Genomic DNA, 6,741 nt, shown 5'->3' on the forward strand with positions numbered 1-6,741 from the left:
GACTCTCCTCCTTTCCGTGAGAGGTTTTTTAGGGCAGGGACTTTGCTTCATTTCTTTTGTGCCTCCCTGGCCTTACCCTGCATTAGACACTCAACATACAATGGATAGATAGAAAGGTGGGCGGAAGGAGGAACAGAAGGAGGTAAGGAGGGATGGTGGGAGGGAGGGATGAATGGAACCAATCCTACTTTTTTTCTGCTTAGGGCACCAGACAGCTATCAGGGATGCTTTGTGGTGTCCAGACTTTTGATAAATTCTTTCATAACCTCATCCATGCCTGTGATACTACTCAGCTGTTTGAAGAACCGCCCCCAAAGAGCACTAAACAACAGTAATCCGATGGGAGGTACCTAGTGACCAGCCACAGGGCTCTGCTTGGGCCATGTCACGCTCAATTTCTAGCCGACAGAGTGGTCATCTCTGCTTTGAATCCGCATTATTGGTAGAGATGGCATCGAAAAACGCTACTCCATGTGCTGAACTCCACCACCTGCAGAACCTTTCTGGTCTATCGGGCCTCGAGTTCTCCCCCCAAAAAGGGCACCCCTACCTCAATTATGTGCCCGATTCCCAAGACAGAGACCATCCAGTGTATCCATGCACTGAGCGACAAGCAAAGGAGCAGCACAGCTGGCCACCTGCTGCACCCAGAGCTCCCCGAGTACTGTCCCGCCCCTGGGCCTTTGCACTTGCTTTTTGTCTCGGCTGGAAGTATCCTTTCTCTGTGTCTCCACCCAGATGAATCCGAGGCCCAGCTCAAATAATTCTGCTTCCTGGGACCACCAAAAGCCTTTTTCCTTGGTACTCTTTCTTCACTGCAGGCTGTAACTGCCCTTACCAAGATAGAGCTTTGATAAATGGTGGCCAGTGAGGTTTCCTCAGTGCCTGCAGGAAAGGACATATTAAAAAGGGCCCAAGAGTTGGAAAATAGAGGACTCGTGTGCCACGTCCTGCTTGAGAACCTAGAAAAACTCTTTGTGTCGCACGTCAAGGCTTCACCTCTTCTGTTCAGCTTCCCATTTCCTGTCCCCCAGCTCAACTCCAAAGCCACTCCACTGCCAGTGTCCCCTCTCGTGTTCCAACCAGTCAAGATTCCAGACCTCCCCCTATACCTGTAAGGCCTCCCTCATCCCTCCAGCTATTCTCTCTGCAAGAAACAACCCAGTCTCTGCTTCCTCTCAGGTATTTTGTGCCACACGGGCTGCCCCTTCTTCAGAGTTCTCACAACATGCGATGCATCCATTCGTTCTCGCTACGTGCTGCTGTGTTGGCGTGGGTGCCTGAGCTACCGCAGAGCATCTCCCTGTCCCAAGATGTGGGACAGCTGACCTCAGTTCTCCATACCACCTACCTACACCACGATGTGTTTTATTTCCTCCCCTGTAAACTCTGTGCTCCCAGGGACACCGTGAAACACAATACAGCAAAGGAGGTGACGTGGATTTAATAAGCAGAAACATTTTCCAGTATGGGGAGTTGTCATTGGCCCTGTTGGGGTTAAGTTCCCAGAGGGTACAGACCTATGAGCTCAGGAATTTAGACTGTCCACAGGGAGCAAGGAGCCCTTGATAGCCTCCCTCTAGAGCCTCTTGAGGCCCAAGGGCATTATTTTGCTACTGATGAGCCGCAGGGGTAGGTGGAAACGTGAGCGTTCCCCTAGGGAATAAAGGCAACCAGAAGTATAATGGGGATCTGGTCATCACCCAGATGCGTTCAGGAGCCTGCAACCTACATCTACTGTGGGACTCTGGAATCTGTGCTTCTTCCTCTGTGTGGAGTTTTTATTCTTGCCTGTTTCCCTGCAAAAGATCAGAAGGCAAAGCTTGAAGGTGCACGGGACTGGTAGAGTGCAGGAAGTGGGGAGAGGAAGATGGTGCCTCATACTTCAAAGTGCTGCTGGTGCTGAGGGCCATCAGAGACAAGGGCAGTGGCAGAGGGTAGAGGTTGAGTCCTGCTTGGCCTGAGGATGGCCTGAGACTTGCACTGCAGAGGCCTTGGGGTCCCTAAGAGGGCAGATCATGCTCCTTTTCCCCCTTATATTCATTCCCACTTTAACAGGTTCTGGCTCTGGGCTAAACATAGGTGTGCCTCCACTGCTGGTGGGGGTGGGAAGAGAGCAGGTAGTGACAGCCCACTGCTACATGTCCCTGGGGAGGGACTCACGGGCTCCCAGAATGTGGGAGGGGAAGTGACGTAGCAAAGCCCCCAATGAACAGAGCCAGATGAAGTCTGGAGCTCAAGTTAGAGGCCCTAAGTTAAAGAAAAAATGTTAGGGCATCCCCCTATGTGATTTAAAATAAATATAATGGCTAAATTGAAAAATAAAATTATATTCTTGAAATGAAACAAGGTTACGTATATGCTGAAATTAAGACCACCCCTTTGTAGATAGTCTTTTTTTTTTTTTTTTTTTTAAGTTTGTAGGTCCTAGACAGGGGGCAGAGGGAAAGACAAGGGTCACAATTAAGGTCACTGTTGGCATCATTTCTTGGAGTCAGAGGGACCTGAGCAGGGGCCTCCCTTTATAAAATCGAGCTGCTTTAGGAGATGGGGAGCTCCTGTGTTGCAGTTGTAGCCCACATCATAATACTTGGAGGTGCTTTCCACCACCCTTTCACTCTGTGCATCTGAATATGAGCCCAAGGGCTCAGGCTCAAAAACTCCAGGACCATGGAGAGCTCCAGAGAGCTCTGTGGCCCTGACCTGGTTCCCCCTCCCACAGGACATGTTCAAGTCTTAGATGTGGGCGGGGAGCTCTTCCAGCACTGAGGCCCCAGGGGGGCTGACGGCCAGGACTGGTTTTTCTCCCTGCTCCTTAACACCCTCTCCAGCCGACTCTCCAGCCTGAGCCCGTCCTGCCCAGTCTCCACCAGGCTCAGCCTGCCCCAGCTCACTGGGATGTCTGGCTGGAGGGCTTTTCCACCTCCTCCCTTCCCAGCAACCTGGAAAGGCTTCTGTGAGGAGCCACTGTGTGTGGAGGACAAGGAGCAGGGTCCCTCTTCAGATGGGAAGTGTATAGTAATTAGTTTTAATAGGGAGGGAAGGGTTGCCCATTTCATTGCAGGGAAATAGGATTTTTAAGTCATTTAAAGGCTGTGTCAGCTCTAAGATGGCCTGTGGTGGGGCCTCGGAGGGGCTGGTAATTAGCTCTCTTGTCTCTAATGAAAGCAGAGGGACAGGAGGAGGGGTCATTTAATGAATGCAGGGATTAGCTTCCAAATAGGCCTGAAATAAGTAGGCAGGTGCAGGGGAGGGGGTAAAGGACAGGCCTGGGCCAGCTGGGCCCCAGGCTGAAGGGCAGCCAGCCCGTGGGAACTTAGAGAAGGGGTCCAGGGTCTCCTGAGTTCCATGGAACCAGTGCCCACCCAACCCTATTTTGTGCAAAGTGCCTTCACTCCTTCCTTGTGAGAGGCTAGGAGTGGATGATGGCCTGGTGTCTCCAGCCTAGAAGCAAGGGGCTCTACTGTCAGCCACATTCTGGAAATCCACAGCCCTGCATGAAAGCCCAGGGTAAAGTAGGGAAGAATCACAGGAGCCAAACGAAACAACCCTCCGTCCAAGGGGGCACCTCATGCATGGTATGCACTGTCGGCAGCAGACAGGGGTCCCTGCACCTCAGCCCTGGGATGCACAGCCATGAGAAACCCACTTGCCTTGGCTTCCCTCGGGATCCCTGGAAGCAGGAAGGCCCAGTAGCAGGCCTGAGGCTGAGCCTAAGCCTGGAGTGCCTCTCCCCTCAGAACAGGCCAGCAGGCTGAAGGCAGTGAGTCTGGAGAAAGGGAAAGGAGGACTGGTGATGCCAACCCATTGTCCCCTGGCCCTCTGGGCATTGCCAATTCCTGCTTTTATAGCAAATCCTCTTTTTCCCTGGTGCATAATCAGGATGGAATCCCCAGAACCCACGGACCCAGCCAACATATCCCAAGTTAGTGGCATCTTGGGGCAGGGAGACTGGCGATGGCAGCCAAGAACCCAAGTCCAATGTCTTGGTATTTTAAGAAATAATATTTCTTATTAACCTGGAAAACAAAGGGAGAGAAGCACTGAGCAGACGTCAGGGCTGAGCAGCACTGCTGTCCTCTAAGCACTGTGCGTCCGAGCGGGACCCTAGGGGGAATGAAGTTCTCAGGATGCAGGAGACACAGGTCTGGGCCAGCCTTAGGGCCAGAAGTCAAGGTCCCAACCCAGGCTGGCCTCAATGTGCCCCTGTCTATCACTTCCTATCTGGACCTCAATTTCCCCAAAGTGAGCCTATTAGAGAAGAAGGTTACTCTAAAGGTGAGCAGGAAAAGATCATTCTTTCCCATTCTATCTAAAGCAGGCCTCTTTCCAGGCTCTCTGCACTGTCATTAGCTTGTTTTCAATCTGTTTGTCTACTCTCGGTCTCCCCGACTAGACTGTCAAGCCCACATGGAGAAGGACCCTGCCTGCCTCGTCCACCTGGATTTCCATTCCTCAGCACCCACCACCAGCGCCGCACGCAGCAGGCTGGCTTCCTGACAGACTGAATGGTGACGCGCTGGGGCCTGCCTCACTGCTAGAACTCCAGCCTGGGTTGTATCACCGCCCCGGCCCGCGTGTCCTCTGATGACATCATCTGGACCCGCTCATCCCATCCAGTACTCCGCACAGGCCAGGCCCTGCCCACAGGCTCAGTCAGGGTGTGCAACGAGGGACAGAAGTGCCCGAGTCACTTACTCTTCCTCTCTTGTCTCTCCCTCCTTACCCAAGGACCATGTTCTCAGCTGGGGGATGGGCCGTAGAGAGAAACAGGGACAAGGGGGCGTGTCTGCGGGCTTTGACAGGGTGCCATCTACCTGTGCACAGGCCCGTCTAGGGGTCAGTTTCACGTGGGGATTCCCCGATTGCAATCTGGACTCAGACCAGGCCTGAGTTCAGATCCAGTTCTATTACTTACTAGAATGAGACCTGGAGCCTCAGTTTCTTCAGCTGTAAAATGGGGATGATGATAATCATCTCACCTCCCTAACCGAGTTACTGAGCAGCTGAAAGGGGCTGGGTGTGTTTTTATTTAGGAAAGCCTGCTCGGTGGTCTGCCGGGCTGATTTCCCCCACAGTTCCAGGGTGCAGTGCCCCTTCCAGGGAGCAGCCTGTGGGGGGGTGGGGTGGGGAAGGGAAGAGGCTGCCATGGGGAGCCCAGGCCTCCTGCAGGAGGGCCCTGGGCCTCAGAACCAGCAGACCTAGTGCCGGCTGGGTCAAGCCCGTGCTCCACCGTGAGCCTGCTGCCATTGTGGCAGGTGCCACCCACGTGATGACTCATCTAAGGCTTGGCTCAGGCAGTCTTAGGAGGCACTGCCCACACCCCCTTGTAAAGATGAGGACTTGCCTCCTCTATAAGATAGGAGTGAAGTGAGCTGCTGAAGGCCGGGCAGCTGCCACGCACAGGAGCTATGTTTCTGAACCCACGTAATCTGGCTCCTGGCCACATGCCACTACCATGGCACGTGGCCCTTTGCCACCATAGCTGCCCTCAGCCCACGCCTCCCCAGCAGTTAGATTCTTCCCAGACCTGTTGCCCGTTCTCTCTTCCTGCTCTCCTGCCCCATCTCATCTCTTCCCATCTGTCTCCCCTTGCCTTCCTTCCCCCTCTCTTACTCCCTCTCATCTCTCCCTCTCCGTCCCTCTGTCTCAGGCAAGCGTGCCATCTCGGATCCCTAACCCGTGCTGGCACATCAGGAGGGAGGCAGGAGGAGGGGGTCCTGGGTNGAAGAGCCCTCGGACCCCCTGTGGGGAGAGCCCCATATCCCCCAAGGGCAGAAGGAGACCTGTTACAAGAGGTGTGGCCCAGAAACTGCCTCTGTCCCTTCGCACCTTCAGACTCTGAAAGACAAAACTGTACTTGCTGGAAACGTAGGAGACGCCAGGTCACAAGGGGGCTCCCGCTCTGCTCGCAGAGCAGACTCAGGAGGTGACAGTGTACATCAAGGCCCAGGCAGGACCCCCGGACTGGCTCCTCTCTGGAATGTAGTCATACCCAGAGAAGGCAGGGGGCTGAAGGAGGAGACCCAACCCGGTGCCAGCGGCAGCCAAAGGGCTCCTGAGCCGCCTGAGAAGGCCACGAGGTCTGCAACACCCAGTGCTAGTGGGGTAGTCTGGAAACTGGGCTGCTGTGTGGAGCTGGGAGCGTGTGAGCTCAGAGAATTGAGGTCCAGGCGGCCCCCATGGGAAGCCTTGTGTAGGTGTGCAGCCTGGGGGGTCTAGAGAGGGAGAAATTGGTATTTGGGGGAACCCGCAGCATAGAGGATTTTCACCATGTTTCATAAAGGGAAAGGCTGGTGCCCCAGAATAAAAACCATTCGGGAGAGTCCAAAATATTTGAATCCAACTGTTCTCCACAGGAAATACGCTTTAAAAGCTCATCTCTCTCTCGGCGCTGCAGGTTTCCTTCCTCCCTGAAACCTGGCCCCAGCCCGTTTCTCTCTTCCTGCTACGGCAGTTGCACAGTAAAGCACCCTTTGCTCCACCCCGCGCCCTGATGGATGTCCTGAGCAGGACCTGCATTCCCCTTCCTAGGTCTGGCCCTGAGCCCCTGGAAAGGGTCTGGAGACAAGCGCCAGCAAGGGAGGTCCCTGTTCCACGAAGTAGGTGCAGGGGGTGAAAAGGAGAAGCCACAGAAAGAAGTGTGATGTGAAAGTCGTGTAAGCACCGGCCCCAGCCCAGAGGGGAGGGGTGGTGAGTGCTGGAGACCACTGGAGCCTGGGGGGGGGGGGGGGGGGGGGG

The sequence above is a fragment of the Ursus maritimus genome, unplaced genomic scaffold, assembly GCF_017311325.1.
Source record: "Ursus maritimus isolate PB19 unplaced genomic scaffold, ASM1731132v1 scaffold_16, whole genome shotgun sequence".
NCBI lineage: Eukaryota > Metazoa > Chordata > Mammalia > Carnivora > Ursidae > Ursus > Ursus maritimus.